General features: G+C 35.9%; 1 protein-coding gene across 3 annotated transcripts in view; it reads right to left on the bottom strand.

Moving 5' to 3' along the window:
* The window catches only part of TMEM196 (transmembrane protein 196), a 399,697-nt gene that overhangs the window by 122,112 nt on the left and 254,488 nt on the right, over positions 1 to 23,097 (bottom strand). The gene's annotated exons all lie outside the window — the stretch shown is intronic.

The following is a 23,097-nucleotide window of genomic DNA, read 5'->3' as shown; positions in this document are numbered from 1 at the left end:
GGGCAAAAGGAAAGATGCCTGTGAGGTTGATTTTATGGCTTAGAGTCATGAACATCACCTCAACTCCCATTCTATTGGCTAGAATCCTGTCATATGCCATGTCTTCCAGAAGAGAAACCAGGAAATGTAAACTAGCTGTGTGCTTAGGAAGAAGAGAAAACGGGTCTGTTGTCCAACAAACCAACCCTACCTGAAATGTCTATGTATGAGGCAGTAGATTATCTCTGGTACCAATTTCCGTGATCTTACGCCACAAATTTTTAATCATTAATGTATTAGTTGCCCATTGTGTAAGGGAGGTGCATAACTACATTCAAATTTAATCTACTACAGACTTCAAATTTTACAGAGTAATGTATGAGAAATCATTAAAAGGAGGCAATTAAAAGATGAAAAATAAACCTTAAAGCCTGACCCTGCATACATTTATTCTTCAATTTTACTCACTCTCCATTGTGTTTAGCACTGAGAATAAAGTATAAATAGGACACAGTTTCTGAACTCAAGAACTCTTATAATCCAAAAAAAGTGACTCTCAACTTTGGACTCACATTGAAATTGTCCTGGTAGTTAAAAAAAAAAATTTTTTTTTGATGACCCGCTTCCACTCTAGTACGATTAAATCAGAACTTTACAGGGAGAGAACAGGCATTAGGATTTTTAAAAAGCTTCTCAAATAACTCTAATGTATTAACAAGTCTGAGAAACCCTGAGTTATTTGGACTTGCAGTCAATAGCCTTGCAGTTTTTACCTATGACCTATGAATGTGGCTGAGGAAAATGACAAAATCAACATTTATCAGTTTTATTTTAAATTCATATCCATGAAACTTCAAGAGCATCTACTGTTTGTTTATTTTCTTGAGACAGAGTCTCACCTGTCACCTAGGCTGGAGTGCAGTGGCGCAATCTTGGCTCACTGCAACCTCTACCTCCTGAGTTCAAGCAATTCTCCTGCCTCAGCCTCCCTCAAGAACATTCTTTATGATATCCAGAAATCACAGTCCATTCTTTTAACCATATTCCCAAAAAGCCTTTTCCCTATCTTCTCTTCCATTTCCTCCCTCACCCTATGTTGAGCTGGAGGACTTACTTTCTACTTCACTGAGAAGATAAAAGCAATCAGAAGTGAACCTCTACAGACTCATTAACACCACATTTAACATCTACCAGCCTCTCTACCCATGTATCATGGTATAAAATACACATTTTGTCACAAAAATAAAATCTACTTTGAGTCTTTCAAGGAGAAAATAATTCAATACAGGGATTTGAAAGGAGTAGAAGAGTGAAGTTTAGGGAAACTTCTGTTAGAATCAAATAGGAAGTAGAATAAATGCAGGAAACCACCACGTAAAATCTCAGCCTCCTGCAGTGCTAAAGTGAGTAATTTGCAGGAAAATGCCTAAAGCATATTCCCAAATTTTATATATGGGAAGCCCTCATGCCTACCTACTATAGTCATGTTTTCAATGGCTGTTCTGTCTCTCTACTTCAAAATGTTACACAAATGCCACTCATTGGTAGAAGAATATTGTCAAGGAATGTTGAGAAACATAATACGCAGCACTACATTTATGCAACATAGTACAAAGCATATGAAGGTTTGGAAATGCTGTTGGAATGCCAAAAACACTCTCTACTACATCTATTTTTCTAACTATTATTCAAGAAAGGAGAGACTATAGATGAACAATTTATTCTGCTATGTAATTCAATCTCTCTCCTTCAACTCAAGAAAAAAATCTTCACTAATTCTCTCACCTGTCTCCTATTTCAACAGTTCTCGTACTGTCTATGGAATCACTTTATAAGTACACAAACACGATGGCTATTTCTTATTTATTTGTTTTTTTTCCAAGATGGAGTCATGCTCTGTCGCCCAGGCTGGAGTGCAGTGGCACAATCTTGGCTCACTGCAACCTCAGCTTCCTGGGTTCAAGCAATTCTCCTGCCTCAGTCTACTTAGTAGCTGGGATTACAAGTGCATGCCACCACACCCGGCTAATTTTTTTGTTTGTTTGTTTTGTATTTTTAGTAGAGATGAGGTTTTACCATGTTTGCCAGGCTGGTTTCGAACTCCCGAACTCATGATCCTCCTGCCTCAGCCTCCCAAAGTGCTTGGATTATAGGTGTGAGCCACTGCACCCGGCCCATGATTGCTATTTTTGTTGCTCAAAACTCCTATACTTTTCCTAAATTTTTAGTTTATTCTTCTATCAATTATAAATGAGAATTTTTTTATTTTCTCTTTTGTATTTTATATTTTAAAACCTTGTTAACCCATGCAGACATAATTTGAACTGTTATGTCTTTTTGATAAACTAATATTTTATCATTGTGAAATGTTTCTCTTTATCACTAGTAATGCACTTTATCTCATATTCTACCTTGTCATATATTTATAGAGCCATATTTGCCTTCTCATGTTCATTTCTTGTATTAATATAATATACCATGTTCTAAAACCGAATTTTCAAACTCTCTTTCAAGTTAAAATATGTTTCATAAAAATTGCATAAAGACAGGTCTTTCTTTTTTTCCCAGTCACATTCTATGCCTTTTAATAGGAGCTAGAATGTACATTAATTTACATTTAATGTAGTATTGCCATCCTAAGGTTTAAGCCTTCCATTTTGATGTTTATTAATCTCATTTCATTTGTCTCTGTTCCAGCTTTCTTCTCTTCATTTGAGTGTATCAAGTATATATATAATGTTTTCTCCTGTGTTACCTTTTTTAGTTTTTTCAATTGTATTTTAAGTTCAGGGGGTACATGTGCAGGCTTGTTACATGGGTAAATGATGTGTCACTGGGATTTGGTGTACAAATGATTTTGCCACTCAGCTAGTGAGCATAGGACCTGATAAGTAGTTTTTCAACTCCTAAATAACCCCCTTCCTCCTTCCCTCCTCAAGTAGGTTCCAGTCTCCATTGTTCCCATCTTTGTGTCCATGTGTACTCAATGTTTAGCTCCCTCTTATTAGTAAGAACATGAGGTATTTGTTTTTCTGTTCCTAAATTAATTTGCTTAGGATAATGGCCTCTAGCTCCATCCACGTTGCTGTAAAGGACATTTTTTCTTTTTCATGGGTGGGTAGTATTCCATGGTGTATATGTACCACATTTTCTTTACCCAGTCCACCGTTGATGGGCACCTGGATTGATTCCATGCTTTTGCTATTATGAATTATGCTGTAATGAACATATGGGTGCATTTGTCTTTTTGGTAGAACCATTTGTATACTTTTGGGCATATACTCAGTAGTGGGATTCCTGGGTCAAATGGTAGTTCTGTTTTAAGTTCTTGGAGAAATCTCCAAACTGTTTTCTACAGTGGCTGAACTGATTTACATTCCAACCAGCAGTGGGAATAAGCAATTCCTTTTCTCTGCAATCTTGTCAATGTCTGTTTTTTTATTAGTAACAGCCATTCTGACTAGTGTGAGGTGGTATCTCATTGTGACTTTGATTTGCATTTCTCTGATGATCAGTGATGTTGAGAATTTTTTCATATGCTTGTTGGCCATATGTATGTCTTCTTTTCAGAAGTGTCTGTTCATGTCCTTTGCTCATTTTTTTTTTCTTTGCTCATTTTTTAATGTGATTGTTCGTTTTTTACTTGTTGGTTTAAGTTCCTTACAGATTCTGGATATTAGACATTTGTCACATGAATAGTTTGCAAATATTTTCTCCCATTCTGTACGTTGCCTCTTTACTCTCTTGGTATTAGGTTGGTACAAAAGTAATTGTGTTTTTTGTTTTTTATTACTTTTAAAAGTTTTAAAAATAGTTTTAATAATTTCTTTTGCTGTGAAGAAGTTCTTTAGTTTAATTAGGTCCCATTTGTCAGTTTTTGCTTTTGTTGCATTTGCTTTTATAGTCTTAGTCATGAAATCTTTGCCAGGGCCTGAGTTGATTTTTGTATTGACGAAGGAAGGGGTTCAGTTTCAATCTTCTGCATATGACTACACAGTTATCCCAGCACCATTTATTGAATATAAAGTTATTCCCGATTATTTGTTATTGTGACTTTGTCAAAGATCACATGGTTAAAGGTGTGTGCATTTATTTCTAGATTTTCTAATCTGTTCCATTGATCTATGTGTCCATTTTCTGTACCTGTAACATGCTGTTTTGGTTATTGTAGCTTTTAGTATATTTTGAAGTCAATTATTGTGATGCCTCTGGCTTTCTTGGTTTTGTCTAGGACTGTGTTGGTTATTCATGCTCTGTATTTTGGTGGTTTCTCTAAAGATGTAATATGAATCTTTAAAACAGTCTAACTTCAAATAATATTATTTTATATAACTTCACAAATATTTTTAAAAGTCTTGCAACAAATTCTGTTTGCCATCTGCTGTTCTTTTTAATCTTTTTTTATATTTTATTTCAATATGTTATAAACATTATAGTATATTATTATTTTATTTTTAGCTATCAAGAGTTTTTTAAATAATTTTTTTTTTTTTTTTGAGACAGAGACTTGCTCTGTCACCAGGCTGGAGCACAGTGGCACGATCTCAGTTCAAGCCTCCCGAATTCAAGCAATTCTTCTGCCTCAGGCTCCAAAGTAGCTGTGACAACAGGCACGTGCCATCACACCCAGCTAATTTTTGTATTTTTAGTAAGATGGGGTTTCACCATGTTGGCCAGGATGGTCTTTATGTCTTGACCTTGTGAGTCACCTGCCTCGGCCTCCCAAAGTGCTGAGATTACAGGTGTGAGCCACCGTGCCTTGCCATTTTTAAAATAAATTTAAAACTATATACACACAAAATGATAATTTAAAAAGATGTTTTATATTTTTCTTAGCTTTTTTGGGATTCTTGATTACTGACTGTACATTTAGAATTTTATTTGGGATTGATTTCTTTCAGCTTTAAGACCATTTTGCACCTCTTGTTTTATAATTGTGCTGGAAACAGAGTTGCTAACTGCTATTTCTCTAAAAATGTCTTTAACTTCATTTGTAAAAGATGTATTTATTAGTTAGACAAATCTAGGTTGACTTTTTTTCTGTCATCATGTTAAAGGTCAACAATGTCCCATTGTCTTCTTGTTTGCACTCTTTCTTGGAGAGGTCAGCTGTCACTCATATTGCTCTTTTTTGTGTAATGGGATCCCCCTCTCAGTTTATTTATATTTCATATTGCAGACTTTTATAAGCTATCTAGACTGCCAAGGAAATGATGCTTTTTGTAGTTATCCAGAGATTCATATTCCTTTCAAGTTTTTGGTCTGCTATACCCTAAGACATATATCTGCAAACTTTTTTCTGTAAAGGATCACAGTATATATTTTAGGCTGACCAGCCCACATACAGTCTCTGTTGTATAATTCTGCTTATTTATGTTCATGTTATAAATCCTTTAAAAATGTAAAAAACCATGCTAAGCTTGCAACTACACAAAAAAAAGATCATGGGCTAGAATGCCCTGCAAGGTTTATTTTCTCAGCCACTGCAGCCAGGCAGGATGGTCATTATTGGTATGGTGGAAGCTGGACAGTGACTATGTTCAGTTTCCAGCAGGGAGTAAGGAAGAAAAGAGTGTGAAGAAGGTGCACATAATGTCTTAAATCCTTGAAATCCCTCATGACTTCATCAGAGGCAAGGAAGGCCTAGTTGGTCAACCATGTGACCAGCCACAGATATATTATAAAAGAAAAGGGAAGAACAGAATTTTGTAAGTGATAAGCAATTTCCCTCACAACGGTTTTGAAGAGGTGCCAAATAATTGTCCTGTCTAGGACAACCACGCTTTAGATTTCATGACTAGATGGATGAACTCATATTATATAGCAAATATCTTCCTAAAACACTTCATAATTTGTTTTATCCATTAAAAAATATGAAAGCAAGTGTATAATTATCAATTTATCTTTTCTTCCATGCTTTTCTTGCCACCATGTTAAAATGCAATCACTTTGACAGTTATTCAAATTACCTAAAATATGAATTTCTAATTAATAAAACGTGTATTTTCTTAAAGTAGATATTCTTTAATGTCAAATGGGTAGAAAAAAATTTATTCAAAATACACATGTAAAATTTGGACTAGCAAGCAAGAACGGCTAAATATGATATCTGCTTTTGGGTTAGAATTAAAATAAGTTTGAGAAAGAGTAATGTCCAAATTAAGATGGAAAAAGTAAAGCTTAAATTCACTGCAATATCAAAAGTCAAACCAGACTGCATAACTGACTCTTTATACTCATTGGCAGAGGATTCACATTTCTTCTAACATTAGCGTTAGAAATATATTAAGTGTCTGCCATTAGAAATATGTAACTGCCTGCTATGTACCACGTGCTGGGCAAAGGGCTTTACATTATCTCCAATACTCTACAAGATCTTGTAAGCGAGCATCATTCCACTTATTTTACAAATGAAGACAATGATGATCAAAGAGGTTCATTAATATTTTCCAGTTTAAACACAGAGCAGTACTTCATACCAGCTATTTCTGATCTCAAAGTCTGTGCTCCCTCCATTAGCTTTGCTTCATGATACCTTGCAGTAACATGAGAACCTAGTTTGATGGTTGGTATTAATGAGGAAATACATAGGTACTTTGACACTTCCTGGCAAGATAAAGAAAGCACTAGTATTAAAATTTGTGGAATGCATGATGTTTGCTTTAGAATGAATTCTATTATTTTTAAAAATGCTGCATAACCTTTGTTATTCATTGCAGAGAAGATGCTACTGGGAGAAAAACCTGGATATTAATGACTCTGAGTTAAAAAAGTGACTTAGAAAAATTGAATACTGAGAAAAAAATTTAGAAATATTCCAAACAATTATTTTGTTTATATTTATATTTTCATATAGGCATGAGGGCTTATAATATAAAATTATTTCTAAATACATCTAAAATAGTTCTTTAGGGATAATATAACATGCTAAAGGACAAATATTGAGCTATAATTTAAGCAGAAGTGGTTTTTTCTTTCCCAGTAGTCTATTAAATAATAATTCATTTATTATTCATAAACAGAAAATTATTTATTAATCCAACAGCCAATAATGTTAGATTTGATAAAAGTAAATTATTAATAAATGCTATAATTGGATCTTTAATAATACAGCACTGGTAATAAAAATGTTGTGGTATATTGGACCACTTGTCATAGTAAAGAAATAGAAGCTATATAGATGAACTAGTATTCCTCACAAAAGTAAAATTAATAAGATAATTTAGAGATTAAGTTAGTGATATATTAACCTCAACATATCAGGGGTGAATTAGGTAAAATTCACATTTTAAAATGTTATCTATTTCTAACATTTGCATTTTCTTTTAAAATTTTCAAATCCAGACATAATCCTGCAATGATTTATCTCTTTCCTTTAACTTCATCAATGTGTCAACAAGACTGAAATGTTATTCTTATACATAATTTTTACTAGGGTGTATTAAATACAGAAAATCCCTATACTCAGCTGAGAGTTTAGAACTGGACTAATATAAATTTAATCCTAGATTTAGCATTTAGTTTATTTTTAATTGGATAAGCTACTTAGTCCCCTAAGTGCCTTGATATCTTTTTCTGTAAAACAGAAATAATAGTAATTGACAAAAACAAGCAATGGGGAAAGAATTCCCTATTTAATAAATAGTGCTGGGAAAACTGACTAGCCCTATGTAGAAAATTGAAATTGGACGCCTTCCTAACACCTTATACAAAAATTAACTCAAGATGGATTAAAGGCTTAAATGTAAAACCCAAAACTATAGAAATCCTAGAAGAGAATCCAGGCAATATGATTTAAGACATAGGCACGAGCAAAGATTTCATGAAAAAAATGCCAAAAGCAACTGCAACAAAAGCAAAAAGTGACAAATAGGAGAGCTTCTGTGCAGCAAAAAAAGCTATCATCAGAGTGAATGGACAACCTACAAAATGGGAGAAAAGTTTTACAATCTATCCGTCAGACAAAGGTCTCATATCCAGAATCTATAAGAAACTTAAATTTACAAGGAAAATAGAAATGTCCATTAAAAAGTGGACAAATGACATGAACAGACACTTCTCAAAAGAAGACATGCTGTCAACAAACATATGAAAAAAGGCTCAACATCACTTATCATTAGGGAAACACAAATCAAAACCACAATGAGATAACATGTCATGTCAGTCACAATGGCAATTATTAAAAAGTGAAGGAACAACAGATGCTGGTGTGGCTGTAGAGAAATAGGAATGCTTTTACACTATTGGTGGGAATATAAATTAGTTCAACCATTGTGGAAGACTGTGGTGATTCCTCAAAGACCTAGAGGCTGAAATATCATTTGACCCAGCAATCCCATTACTGGGTGTATGTCAAAAGGAATATAAATCATTCTGTTATAAAGATACATGCACACTTTTGTTTACTGAACCTCTGTTCACAATAGCAAAGACATGGAATCAACCCAAATGCCCATCAATTATAGACTGGGTAAAGAAAAATTATATATATATACACACACACACATATACATACCACGGAATACTATACAGCCATGGAAAAGAACAAGATCATGTCCTTTGCAGGGACATGAATGGAGCTGAAAGCCATTATCCTCAACCAATGAACACAGGAACAGAAAATCAAATACCACATATTTTCACTTATGAGTGAGAGCTAACAATGAGAGTACATGAACACAGGGAGGGGAACAACAAACACTGAGGCCTGTCAAGGGGTAGGAGGAAGGGCAAGCATCAGGAAAAATAGCTAATACATATCTGGCTTAGTATCTACGTGATGGGTTGACAGGTGCAGCAAACCACCATGGCACACATTTGTCTATGTAACAATTCTGCACATGTGTCCCAGAACTTCAAATAAAATTAAATTAAATTTATAAAAAGAAATAACTGTCTTGTAGAATTGTAAGAAAAAAATTTATACACACTTTCATATCTATTGTTTGAAACCACCATACCTCTCAATAAACAGTGGCTATGTTTTATTATTGTTCAAAACACAATGTAAAATGTTATGCCCTAAATTACTTATGTATATATATATTTTTATATAACAATAAAATATAGAATATATAAATACAGAGACTTTGTCTATTTTCTCTCATATTTACATCCTCAATGTCTAGCTCACTGCCTGGCACATGACATGTCCATAACCAACCTTTTAATAATTATTTGAAGAATGAATATTTAGATTAAATTGAGTATCTAATATAAATCAAACAGGTAAGAATGATTTCTGATACTATAGCCAGCGCATGGCTCCTTAAATTGAACTAAAGTTTTCCTCTAATTTTTCTAATTAAACAGAGATCTGTGCCCCCAAATTTTTATGACTTGGTTTACAGACTAGGTGAGTAAGCTTTTTTTCAGTATTTGATGGTGTATTTTGAAACTTAAATAGCAGCATGACCTTGGGAAGGTTATATCCTCTGTGATTTCAATATTCTGATTTGTAAAATGACAGATATAAATTAAATTATTTGTGTTAGAACATTTTCTTAACAAAAAAAAAAAACCTTTTCTCAAAAGCAATCTCTTATGGAACTCCACTATATGAAACTGATAAAACTAGAACTGGTACAGAAAATATGTCTACGTGTCTATGTATGGGTGTGGTGATTTGTATCCCTTAAGACAGAAAGTATGGTCCATTGAGCATCCTCTAAGGCTATTCCCACCCCATTCACCTTGACTGTGCACACAAACCTATTAGCCTCTAAGACAACTCAGAAAAAATACTAGAGGCCTAATGATAAATGTTTCAAAGTGGATAAGGGGATCACTAGGTTCTCCTCCTCCTCTTTACTATCTTATAAAATTTGGATTATGTGGTTCAGAAGAGCCTCTATTCCTATTCTCATCCATCATGCTTTAAAATCCAAGTCAAATAAGAAAGAATAGGATCAAATTATCCTTCTCGGTTTCAGGGCATTGTAGTAGAGATAAACCAGAAAGTATTGAAACAGGGCAATGAGCAAGAGGCTGGAACTAGAACCCCTCAGGTAATAAGTCAATGCTTCTAACTGGGTCAAAATCATACTGGGTCAGACTAAGTTTGTGTCTAGTCAAAGTTATAATATTGACAGTTTCATTTTATGTAACCAATAAATATAATTAGAACAGAAATCTTTTAAACTCATGATGTGAATGAATCGACCAGCTGTTTGGCCGAATTGACTAAGCTGTTTCTACTATCACATGGACACAGTCTGAGAGTGAGTGAAATGTTGGCAGGTCTTTGACTTTTTCTAGTCCAAAGAAAGAGAAAGCAAAAGAAGTGAGGCACATATAATGCTAAGGAATGATGAGTAGAGGAACAATCGGCAGGGGAGCCATCAGTAGCTTACTGACAAGTACCGAGTACAATACTCGATTTCACAGAAACTCCTCTCTATTTTGAAAGTAATTTTAAAATAAAGAAATGTTGAGGAGAGACAACATGAAGAAGATGGAGGAAAAAGCTAACTTAAAACAAAAAAACAAAAACTACAGTAATTATTACTAAGATTAAGATCCTTTTAGTTGTTATGTATAATTAATTTTGGTCTTTTAAAAGTTCATCTGTATATCAATAATAACTATTAACATCTAGCAAAAAGAAAGCCAAGTGTTAGATAATGTGTTAATATATTATATGTACACACGTGCAAATATACCATCCATCCCAATGCCAAACAGAATTTATGTTACTCTTTACACTCTTAGCACAGATATGTGACCATTTATGTGCATGCATCAGCCCTGGTAACTAACTGTAGGTGTAGTTTTCCCCTACTTAGTCAGAAATTCTACTTACTCTGCTTCATTATAAGCATGGAACCAAGCAATCTTATTTGTAATTCTAAAAAGGCATTTTTTTTTTCAGAGTAAAAAGTGAAGCATGGGCATTTTATTCAAGAAATATTGGCGAATATTCATACATGGATTGAAGAATATAAAATACCAAATTTCTCTAAAAGTTTCCATAAAATTTTTAAGAGAGTCCACTATATGGCTCCAAAATAAAAAAAATACTCTTATAGAAAACAAGTACAAAAATAAATAACAGATGTATTTAATGTTATTGGTAAATTATGACACTTTTAGACAGACAAAAGAAACAATATACTGTGAATTATTATCAATTACGATGTATTTATAAAGTATTTTATAAGATGTATTTATAGCAGCAGCAAAAAAGTAACAGAAATATGCAGATAGTATAATTCCAAAGTATCCTTCTTAACTTTATTTTTCTCCATAGCACTTCTCTCTATTTTTTCTAAAGAAATTCACTTAAATATTTTTTAACTCCATTTACTGTAAAATAGATCTTCTATAGTAATATAATTTTGTTGTTTTGTTTGTTGCTGTATTTCTAAAGAATTATTTAATAGCAGGCATGTAGTAGGTGACAAGTATTTGTAGAATAAATAAATTAATATGTGGCAATATATGTTAAGAGATAGCCTCATAAATTTCCTTGGCTATAAAGAGAAAAATCCTTTTAAAGTCAAAGCAAAAACATTAAGTTAACTAGGAAGGGGATAAAAATCAACCTGAACTTGGTGACTTCAAAGAAACTTTCAGTTCTAAGAGGCAATAGAGAAATACCTATAAGTGTCACAAAGAAAATGAGTTTAGATTACGGGAAAGATAGAGTAGCTTACATAAGACTCACTCTGCTGCAAATAATTATTATAACAAAATAATCTGTCAACCAATTTGAAGTCATTTTAAAATGACAAAGAGCTGGCAGAAATAATAGTGGATTAAATCTTTGAAAGAATTAAATGGCATTGGGGCAGATTCACATTTATTTGACATTCCTCCTGAAACTACTTCCCAATGCATATGAGTCAGGACAGGTATAATTCAAGCAGAAATCTGCTTTATTAGCTTTAAGTGTCAAAGAAGGGAGTTTGGTGCCTTTTTATTAAAAACAATAAGAGATTATGAAAAAGTAAGCAAAAAAAAAAAAAAAATTAATTAAAACAACTACTGACCCAGAATTCCATAACCAGAAAATGTATTCTTCAAAAATAAGTATGAAATAAATATATTTTCAAATAAATAAAATCTGGAAAATTTTTTCACCAGGAAAACTGATCTATAAGAAATGCTAAAGGAAGTCCTCCAGGGTGAAGTGAATTAAAACTAAATGATACACAGGAAGGGATGAAGAGAATATGAAATAGATAATGCATTGGTAAATGTAAGACAAAATATCTTTTTCCCATTATTTTTTAAAAAATACAATTATTGAAAGCAATATGTGTATGCATATAGCATATTGTGAAGTATATAACACATGTAAATTTCAATTACATGTCAAAAATTGCATTTTCTGTGGTGCAATATCCAATCTAAGTGTACTGTGATAAGTTAAAAACAATCTTGAGAAGTTATAAAAATACAGGGAACTATACTTAAAGGTCAGTATAGGCGGGGCACGGTGGCTCACACCTGTAGTCCCAGCACTTTGGGAGGCCAAGGCAGACATATCACCTGAGGTTAGGAGTTCGAGACCAGCCTGGCCAACCAACGTGGTGAAACCCTGTCTCTACCAAAAACACAAAATTAGCTGGGTGTGGTGGCAGGGGCCTGTAATCCCAGCTACTCAGGAGGTTGAGGTGTGAGAATCCCTTGAACCTGGGAGGTTGAAGCTGGAGTGAGCCGAGATGGCGCCACTGCACTCCAGCCTGGCCTTCTCAAAAAAAAAAAAAAAAAAAAGTCAGTATAAAAATTAATATAGAATTTTAAAAATATTTGATAAGATTTAAAAACAGGAAGAAAAGGAATAGCAGGATAAAAACACCCAAGAAACAAAATATCAGAAACTTGAATTCAGTAATATATGAAGAGAATAATACACTACAAACCAGTGGATTTTGTTGTAGCAAGACAAGTGTAACACAACACTGGAAATCCAATTAGTGTAATTTATCATCTTGCTAGAAATAAAGAAAGTTCTTCATTGTTTTCAAGGAATACGAAGAAAGCATGTGACAAATGTCAGCACTTATTTATGATAAAATCTCTCAACAAACCAGCAATGGGAGGAAACTTCCTTGTTCTGATACAAAACCTCTACTAAAAACAACAAGCAAACTGCAACTGGCATCACATTTTATAGTAAAATATTGAATTTTTTTTAGTAAACTTGGGAGGAAGCGAAAGTTACCCATGTTGGTTGATTTGTCCAACATTGTTTTTACGGTTCTAGTTAATGCAATAATACAAAAATAATTAAATTTATAAAAATTCTATAGGAAGAAGTAAAACTCTTTATTCACATGATTATTTGGAAAATCCTAAGAAATCCATTACTAGGACTAAAAAGTACATTTAGGAGGTCCACTTCATACAAGATCAAAATACAAAATGTAATGTTATTTCTCTATATTATTATAAAATAATTAGAAAATAAAATTTAAAAATTCCATTTATAGTAGCATCAAACACATAAAATACTTAGAACTAAATTTAAGAATATATACATACTGTATTTGAATCAAATGCCAAGTATTAAACTTGAGAACATGCTTTATAGTTTAACTTACATAAATACAAAGAATAGTTTAGAATATATATATATATATTTTCAGCTTTTTTTTTTTTATTGCATTTTAGGTTTTGGGGTACATGTGAAAAACATGCAAGATTGTTGCATAGGTGCATACGTGGCAGTGTGATTTGCTGCCTTCCTCCTCTTCACCTATATGTGCCATTTCTCCCCATGCTATCTCTCCCCAACTCCCCACCCCCCGCTGTCCCCCCCACTCTCCCCCAACAGACCCCAGTGTATAGTGCTCCTCTCCCTGTGTCCATGTGTTCCCATTGTTCAACACCCGTCTATGAGTGAGAATATGCGATGTTTGATTTTGTGTTCTTGTGTCAGTTTGCTGAGAATGATGGTTTCCAGGTTCATCCATGTCTCTACAAAGGATGCAAACTCATCATTTTTGAAGGCTGCATAATATTCCATGGTGTATATGTGCCACATTTTTCCTGTCCAGTCTATCATCGATGGGCATTTGGGTTGGTTCCAGATCTTTGCTATTGTAAACTGTGCTGCAATGAACATTCGTGTGCATGTGTCCTTGTAGTAGAATGATTTATAATCCTTTGGATATATACCCAGTAATGGGATTGCTGGGTCAAATGGAATTTCTATTTCTAGGTCCTTGAGGAATCGCCACACTGTCTTCCACAATGGTTGAACTAATTTACACTCCCACCAACAGTGTAAAAGTGTTCCTATTTCTCCACATCCTCTCCAGCATCTGTTGTCTCCAGATTTTTTAATGATCGCCATTCTAACTGGCGTGAGATGGTATCTCAATGTAGTTTTGATTTGCATTTCTCTAATGACCAGTGATGATGAGCATTTTTTCATATGTTTGTTGGCCTCATGTATGTCTTCTTTTGTAAAGTATCTGTTCATATCCTTCGCCCATTTTTGAATGGGCTTGTTTGTTTTCTTCTTGTAAATCTGTTTTAGTTCGTTGTAAATTCTAGATATAAGCCCTTTGTCAGATGGGTAGGCAGCAAAAATTTTTTCCCATTCTGTTGGTTGCCGATTCACTCTATTGACTGTTTCTTTTGCCGTGCAGAAGCTGTGGAGTTTGATTAGGTCCCATTTGTCTATTTTGGTTTGTTGCCAATGCTTTTGGTGTTTTGGTCATGAAGTTCTTGCCTACGCCTATGTCCTGAATGGTTTTGCCTAGGCTTTCTTCTAGGGTTTTTATGGTGTTAGGTCTTATGTTTAAGTCTTTAATCCATCTGGAGTTAATTTTAGTGTAAGGTGTCAGGAAGGGGTCCAGTTTCTGCTTTCTGCATGTGGCTAGCCAGTTTTCCCAACACCACTTATTAAACAGGGAATCCTCTCCCCTTTGCTTGTTTTTATCAGGTTTGTCAAAGATCGGATGGTTGTACATGTGTTGTGTTGCCTCCGAGGCCTCTGTTCTGTTCCATTGGTCTATATCTCTGTTTTGGTACCAGTACCATGCTGTTTTGATTACTGTAGCCTTATAGTATAGTTTGATGTCTGGTAGTGTGATGCCTCCCGCTTTGTTCTTTTTGCTTAGAATTGACTTGGCTATGTGGGCTCTCTTTTGGTTCCATATGAAGTTTAAGGTGGTTTTTTTTCCAGTTCTGTGAAGAAGGTCATTGGTAGCTTGATGGGGATAGCGTTGAATCTGTAGAATACTTTGGGCTGTATGGTCATTTTCACGATATTGATTCTTCCTAACCATGGAATGTTTCTCCATCTGTTTGTGTCCTCTCTTTATTTCGTTGAGCAGTGGTTTGTAGTTCTCCTTGAAGAGATCCTTTACGTTCTTTGTTAGTTGTATTCCTAGGTATTTTATTCTCTTTGTAGCAATTGTGAATGGCAGTTCATTCTTGATTTGGTTCTCTTTAAGTCTGTTATTGGTGTATGGGAATGCTTGTGATTTTTGCACATTGATTTTGTATCCTGAGACTTTGCTGAAATTGCTTATCAGTTTCAGGAGATTTTGGGCTGAGATGATGGGGTCTTCTAGATATACAATCATGTCATCTGCAAATAGAGACCATTTGAATCCTCTTTTCCTAATTGAATACCCTTTATTTCTTTTTCTTGCCTGATTGCTCTGGCCAGGACTTCCAGTACTATATTGAATAGGAGTGGTGAGAGAGGGCATCCTTGTCTAATGCCAGATTTCAAAGGGAATGCTTCCAGTTTTTGCCCATTCAGTATGATATTGGCTGTTGGTTTGTCGTAAATAGCTTTTATTATTTTGAGATGCGTTCCGTTGATACCTAGTTTATTGAGGGTTTTCAGCATAAAGGGCTGTTGAATTTTGTCGAAGGCCTTCTCTGCATCAATTGAGATAATCATGTGGTTTTTGTCTTTGGTTCTGTTTATGTGGTGAATTACATTTATAGACTTGCGTATATTGAACCAGACTTGCATCCCCGGGATGAATCCTACTTGATCATGGTGGATAAGCTTTTTGATGTGCTGTTGTAATCAGCTTGCCAGTATTTTATTGAAGATTTTTGCATCTATGTTCATCATGGATATTGACCTGTAGTTTTCTTTTCTTGTTGAGTCTCTGCTGGGTTTTGGTATCAGGATGATGTTGGTCTCATAAAATGATTTGGGAAGGATTCCCTCTTTTTGGATTATTTGGAATAGTTTCAGAAGGAATGGTACCAGTTCCTCTTTGTATGTCTGGTAGAATTCAGCTGTGAACCCATCTGGACCTGGGCTTTTTTTGGGTGGTAGGCTCTTAATTGCTTCCTCGACTTCAGACCTTGTTATTGGTCTATTCAGGGTTTCGACTTCTTTCTGGTTTAGGCCTGGGAGGAGGCAACTGTCCAGGAATTTATCCATTTCTTCCAGGTTTTCTAGTTTATGTGCATAGACTTGTTTGTAATAATCTCTGATGATGGTTTGAATTTCTGTGGAATCTGTGGTGATATCCCTTTATCATTTTTTATTGCATCTATTTGGTTTTTCTCTCTTTTCTTTTTTATTAATCTGGCTAGTGGTCTGTCTATTTTGTTGATCTTTTCAAAAAACCAGCTCCTGGATTTATTGATTTTTTGAAGGGTTTTTTTGTGTCTCTATCTCCTTCAATTCTGCTTTGATCTTAGTTATTTCTTGTCTTCTGCTAGGTTTTTAGTATTTTTGATCTTGCTCCTCTAGCTCTTTCAATTTTGACGATAGGGTGTCAATTTTAGATCTCTCCTTTCTTCCCATGTGGGCACTTATTGCCATATATTTTCCTCTAGAGACTGCTTTAAATGTGTCCCAGAGATTCTGGTATGTGGTATCTTCATTCTCGTTGGTTTCGAAGAACGTCTTTATTTCTGCCTTCATTTCATTGTTTATCCAGTCAACATTCAAGAGAAAGTTGTTCAGTTTCCATGAGGCTGTGCGGTTCTGGGTTGGTTTCTGAATTCTGAGTTCTAACTTGATGGCACTGTGGTCTGAGAGACTGTTTGTTATGGTTTCCATTCTTTTGCATTTGCTGAGGAGTGATTTACTTCCAATTATGTGGTCAATTTTAGAGTAGGTGTGATGTGGTGCTGAGAAGAATGTATATTCTGTGGATTTGGGGTGGAGAGTTCTGTAAATGTCTATTAGGTTTGCTTGGTCCAGGACTGAGTTCAAGTCCTGGATATCCTTGTTAATTTTCTGTCTCGTTGATCTGTCTAATATTGACAATGGTGTGTTGAAGTCTCCCACTATTATTGTGTGGGAGTCTAAGTCTCTTTGGAAGTCATTAAGAACTTGCCTTATGTATCTGGGTGCTCCTGTATTAGGTGCATATATATTTAGGATCGTTAGCTCTTCTTGTTGCATTGATCTGTTTACCATTATGTAATGTCCTTCTTTGTCTCTTTTGATCTTTGTTGCTTTAAAGTCTATTTTATCAGAGATGAGAATTGCAACTCCTGTTTTTTTTTTTTTTGCTCTCCATTCGCTTGGTAAATCTTCCTCCATCCCTTTATTTTGAGCCTTTGTGTATCCTTGCATGTAAGATGGGTTTCCTGGATACAGCACACTGATGGATTTTGGCTTTTTATCCAATTTGCCAGTCTGTGTCTTTTGATTGGGGCATTTAGTCCATTTATGTTTAGGGTTAATATTGTTATGTGTGAATTTGATCCTGCCATTTTGATGCTAGCCAGCTGTTTTGCCCGTTGGTTGATGCAGATTCTTCATTGTGTTGATGCTCTTTACCATTTGGTGTGTTTTTGGAGTGGCTGGTACTGGTTGTTCTTTTCTATGTGTAGTGCCTCTTTCAGGAGCTCCTGTAAAGCAGGTCTGGTGGTGATGAAATCTCTGAGTACTTGCTTGTTCACAAAGGATTTTATTTTTCCTTCACTTATGAAGCTTAGTTTGGCTGGATATGAAATTCTGGGTTGAAAGTTCTTTTCTTTAAGGATGTTGAATATCGGCCCCCACTCTCTTCTGGCTTGTAGGGTTTCTGTTGAGAGATCTGCTGTGAGTCTGATGGGCTTCCCTTTGTGAGTCACCTGACCTTTCTCTCTCGCTGCCCTTAGCATTTTCTCCTTCATTTCAACCCTGGTGAATCTGACGATTATGTGCCTTGGGGTTGCTTTTCTTGAGGAATATCTTGGTGGTGTTCTTTGTATTTCCTGGACTTGAATATTGGCCTGCCTTGCTAGGTTGGGGAAGTTTTCCTGGATAATATCCTGAAGAGTATTTTCCAGCTTGGATTCATTCTCTTCATCACATTCAGGTACACCTATCAAACGTAGATTAGGTCTTTTCACATAGTCCCATATTTCTTGTTGACTTTGTTCATTCCTTTTTACCCTGTTTTCTCTAATCTTGCCTTCTCATTTTATTTCATTGAGTTGATCTTCGACCTCTGATATCCTTTCTTCTGCTTGATCAATTCAGCTGTTGAAACTTGTGCATGCTTCGCGAAGTTCTCGTGTTGTGTTTTTCAGCTCCATCAACTCACTTATATTCCTCTCTAAGTTGTCCATTCTCGTTAGCATTTCATCAAGTCTTTTTTCAAGGTTCTTAGTTTCTTTGCATTTGGTTAGAATATGTTCTTTTAGCTCACGGAAGTATCTTATTACCCACTTTCTGAAGGCTGATTCTGTCATTTCATCACACTCATTCTCCATCCAGTCTTGTTCCCTTGCTGGTGAGGAGTTGTGATCCCTTGTAGGAGGAGAGGTGTTCTGGTTTCGGGTGTTTTCCTCCCTTTTGCACTGGTTTCTTCCCATCTTTGTGGATTTATCCACCTGTCGGCTTTGTAGTTGTTGACTTTCTGATTGGGTCTCTGAGTGGACGTTCTGTTTGTTGTTGATGAAGTTATTTCTGTTTCTTAGTTTTTCTTTTAACTGTCTGGCCTCTCTGCTGTAGGACTGCTGAGGTCCACTCCAGGCCCTGCTTGTCTGGGGATCACTTGCAGCAGCTGCCGAACAGTAAAGGTTGCTACCAGTTTCTTCTTCTGCTTTGTCCCAGAAGGATACCTGCCAAATGTCAGTCTGAGCTCTCCTTTATGAGGTGACTCTTTGGATATATGGGGGTCGGGAGCTGCTTGAGGAAACAGTCCTTTATGTTAGCTCAGGTGATGAGCTGTGAGCCCCGTTGTTCATTCAGAGCTGCTGGGCTGGTAAATTTAAGTCTGCAGCAGCAGAACTCATAAACCTCCGTTTTTTTCCCCCAGGTGTTCTGTCCCAGGGAGTTAGGGCTTTATGAGTTTCTGCTGTACTACTGCCTTTATTTTTCTTCAGGGCTACCCTGCCCACAAGGAGGCCGCCTAGTCACTCTCAGCCTGCAGAGGCTTCGCTGAGCTGCTGTGGGCTCCGCCCAGCTGCCGTGTGAACTTCCCTGCAGTCCTGTTTATATGGGTGTAGTTAGAGTTGCTTCCGCAATGTTGGCCTGCCTCTGTAATCACGGACTTTCTATGTAATGGCGGGTTGCCACAGCAACAGCAGGCTGCCTCAGTAATGGCAGACGCACCTCCCCTACAGAGCTGGACCGTCCCAGGTTCAGCTGTGCTTGTTGTGAAACTCTCAACCGAGAGCGTTTCCAATTGCTGTTTTTTTGTTTTTGTTTTTGTTTTTTGTGGGGGTGGTACCAGCCGGTCCTGATCTCCTGGCTCCCTGCCTCAGAGCCTTTTATTTTTTCATTGAAGGTCAGCTCTCTACCAGGTGACCTGGTCGCCTGTTGAATAGGCACCGGGAGCTGTGTGATTTCCCGTGCGGCGACCCACTGCACCCTCTGAAACCGCGGCTCTGAGATTCGTGGCGCTTTTTTTGCCCGGCAATCTCCTGGCCTGGCTCCCTGTTTCAGCTCCCCTTGCTGGCTAAGTGGGAACACAGTCCTGTTTACTCTGCACCGGGAACCGCTGCACTGGGGCACAGGCAAAACAGCCGTGCCGGCCAAAACAGCCACGCTGGTGACCCGTGGGGCTCCTCCGTCTGCGAATCTCCTGGTCTGTGGGCAATAAAAATTCGTCTGGAAATGCGGCGTCCACTCACCCTCTGCACTTTCACTCGGAGCTGCAATCCTGAGCTGGATCTAATCAGCCATCTTGGAACTCCTCAGTTTAGAATATATTAATCAAAGAGCCAACCAAGAAAACTTTGAACCATTTGTTCTCTACCATATAAATATTTACACTCAGTAAATTCATCAAATAATAATTCAATTAAGCAATTTAAACAGCAATATGACCTAACAAAACAGGAAAGCCCACTACTTTAAACTCAGGGTTTGGTCAGTCTCAATCTCTCACCTCAGCTATCATTTATCATCCCAATTGTCTACCTGTCCCTATGTGAAGATTCCTTTGCTCAATCTGCACAAGGGATAGAATTGCCCTATGGTCAATGTAAAGATGATTCACGGCTCACTTGACATACCCAGGAAGGCATACTGGAAACGTGTTGCTTGGTTGGTGGTGTGGCATTTGCATTCTGGCTTTTATGCTCATTAGGGACCTGAATATTTTCAACATGCCTAATATTCTATTTAATGAAACTTGCATTATTCTTATGAGTGTCTTCACATTCTAGTAAACAAGTACCATCTTTCTCAGTATCTTCTACTCCTAGGGATGTGTACAGCAGATGTTGCTTATTTATAAATTAGGTATTACATAAACATGTTTATAGTTTTAGGGTTGTTTAAATCTTAAATGCTGACAGATTCTTTTCTTTTATTAATGAGATAGCCATATGCTTATGAAAATAGCTGTTTAGTTTTCTATGGCTGCATAACAAATTAACACAAATTTAGCACGTTGAGACAACATATTTATTATATCCCCATTTTTGTGGGCAGAAATCCAGCCATTGCTTAGCTGAGTCCTCTGCTTCATGTCTTTCTCATAGAGTGCAATCAAGCACCTCCAAGCTGATTCAGGTTCTTGGCAGAAATCAGTTCTTTGCGGGGATATGACTGAGACTCTCAGCTCACAGAAGCTATTCACATTTCTCTGCCATGTGACTGCCTGCATAGACACTTTATATCATAGCACTTTACTTATTCAAGGCCAGCAGGAGAACCTTACTCTCCAGACAGCTAAGACAAAGTCTTATATAACAATGTAATTATAGGAGTGATATGCCATTATCTTTGCTATGTTCTATCACAGAGATTGGTTGCAAAATGACCGTCTGTTTCAAAGGATGTAAATTTGCTTTTATTTTGTCACTTGTCTCCCTGATTTGATTAGTCCATCATGCAATCTCTAGTATTTTCTTTAGCCAGAAGCTTTTTTAAAATCTGCATTTTAGGAGGCCATCCTATCTCTCACTGATTCTTATTTCATTGGAACTATTTGCATGATGGATTTTTTAAATTATGTTATTTTGGTTACTCAAATTTTTGGTATTAAAATTGCTTTCTTGAACTGTCTCCACAAATTTTCTATGGGTGATTTTCAATAAATTGCTCCCACAGGGGGTAAACTTTTGTTTTTTATATTTGTCCATTTATTGTGGTATAAGCATTAATCCTATAGGAGAAGTAAGTCATCCTTACTTTTGATAAATATCTACTATAGTAAGATGGTACATATTTCTTACAATGGTACAATGCATTCAACTTGAATTACTTATACTGGGTTGTAATCCCTATGGGTAGTAACTGCTTCTATTTTGTGTTTTAGAGTTTTGGACTTATTGCAGAAACAATAATTATTTATCATATACTCACAGTCTGATTACCTATCAGAATTTCTTAGTTTTTTTTAACCTCTTTGATTGGCACACGGATTTCTAAATGTCATATTTTCTCATGAACTCAATGAACAACTACTGTGTACAATCCTTTTCTTTCTTTAATTGAGGCTTCATAGTCAACTGGTTCATCATCTCATTGGATTCGATTGTTCTACCTTTCCCCTTTTTTTGAGACAGAGTCTCACTCTGTCACCAGGCTGGAGTGTAATGGCACGATCTTGGCTCACTGAAACCTCTGCCTATTGGGTTCAAGCAATTCTCATGCCTCAGCCTCCAGAATGAGATTACAAGCGCCTGCCACCATCATTAAGTGATGCATGACTGCATTGAAATTTTCTTTTCAATACTTAGCGAATTTCTTTACCCCACACTTCAGCACAATTAGTTTTGTAATTTTGTTCTTTTCACTGAGCATACCTTATGCAAATTCCATTAGCAACAGCTCAGGAGTTCATGTAAATATAACTGAGTTTTGTTTTACCCTCGAGGATTTTTCTAGTACTCATTTTATGGCCATGTCTGCTTTACACTCTGTCTTTTCTTTTCCCTTCCCCGAGTAATGTTTTTCCATCTTTGGACCTTTCAAAAACATTTTTTTCTTTTGTGCTTTCTGCTATACAGAGCTTCTTCATTCATGAACCACTCTTTGCCTTGATTCTTTGTGGATCCTAACCAGGGCAATACCCTCAAATTTAGTCAAGATCTAAGCATATCTCAATAGCAGCAACCTCATGATGTAAAGAGACACCTGAAAGGTGGGATGTGTTCATTATAAGGTGTACCCTTTCCATTGTACATGTTCTGCTGTGCCACATCTTTTATTTGTTATGGTACCAGTTTGGCCCATTGTATAATTAGCACTTGAGTTTTAAGGTTAAGTAAGTTAGAGCTAGTCAAGATTTCAGTGGTTATTTAGTCATTATAAATGGTCCATGCTACTTTTTCTAACAGAGAATACCAAACTATTGATTCTGCCATCTTTCAGGCTCAAAGCCAATTAAATGATATGATTTAATCCTGAATTCTAATGGTCTCAGACCCAAATCCATCCTTATTTTGGGTAACTTCTTCTAACATAAAGTCAGATTCTTTGGTGTAGGGATCAGGAAATAGAACATTGTATGTATTGACTATTTGACTTCCTATGATATTCTTTCTTTTTTTCTGTCCATTTAAAATCTTGAGATCTTCTCATTATTCCATATAAGAATTTCCAAGTGAGTAGATCTTTTTATAACAACAAGCAGATGGTACAATTTTCAGCTTTCTTTTTATCTTTTGGACTATTTTCACAATTTTCTGCTTAAAAGATAATACCACTTTTGCTCCTTTGGATTATCAAATTATTCTTAAGAAATGAATTAATGTTTTTATTATACTTTCCCTTGTGCTGATGACGATTCT

The sequence above is a fragment of the Aotus nancymaae genome, unplaced genomic scaffold (genome assembly GCF_030222135.1).
Source record: "Aotus nancymaae isolate 86718 unplaced genomic scaffold, 86718_ANA_hifiasm-v0.15.2.pri h1tg000025l, whole genome shotgun sequence".
Taxonomy (NCBI): domain Eukaryota; kingdom Metazoa; phylum Chordata; class Mammalia; order Primates; family Aotidae; genus Aotus; species Aotus nancymaae.
This window is presented reverse-complemented; position numbering and strand designations above follow the sequence as displayed.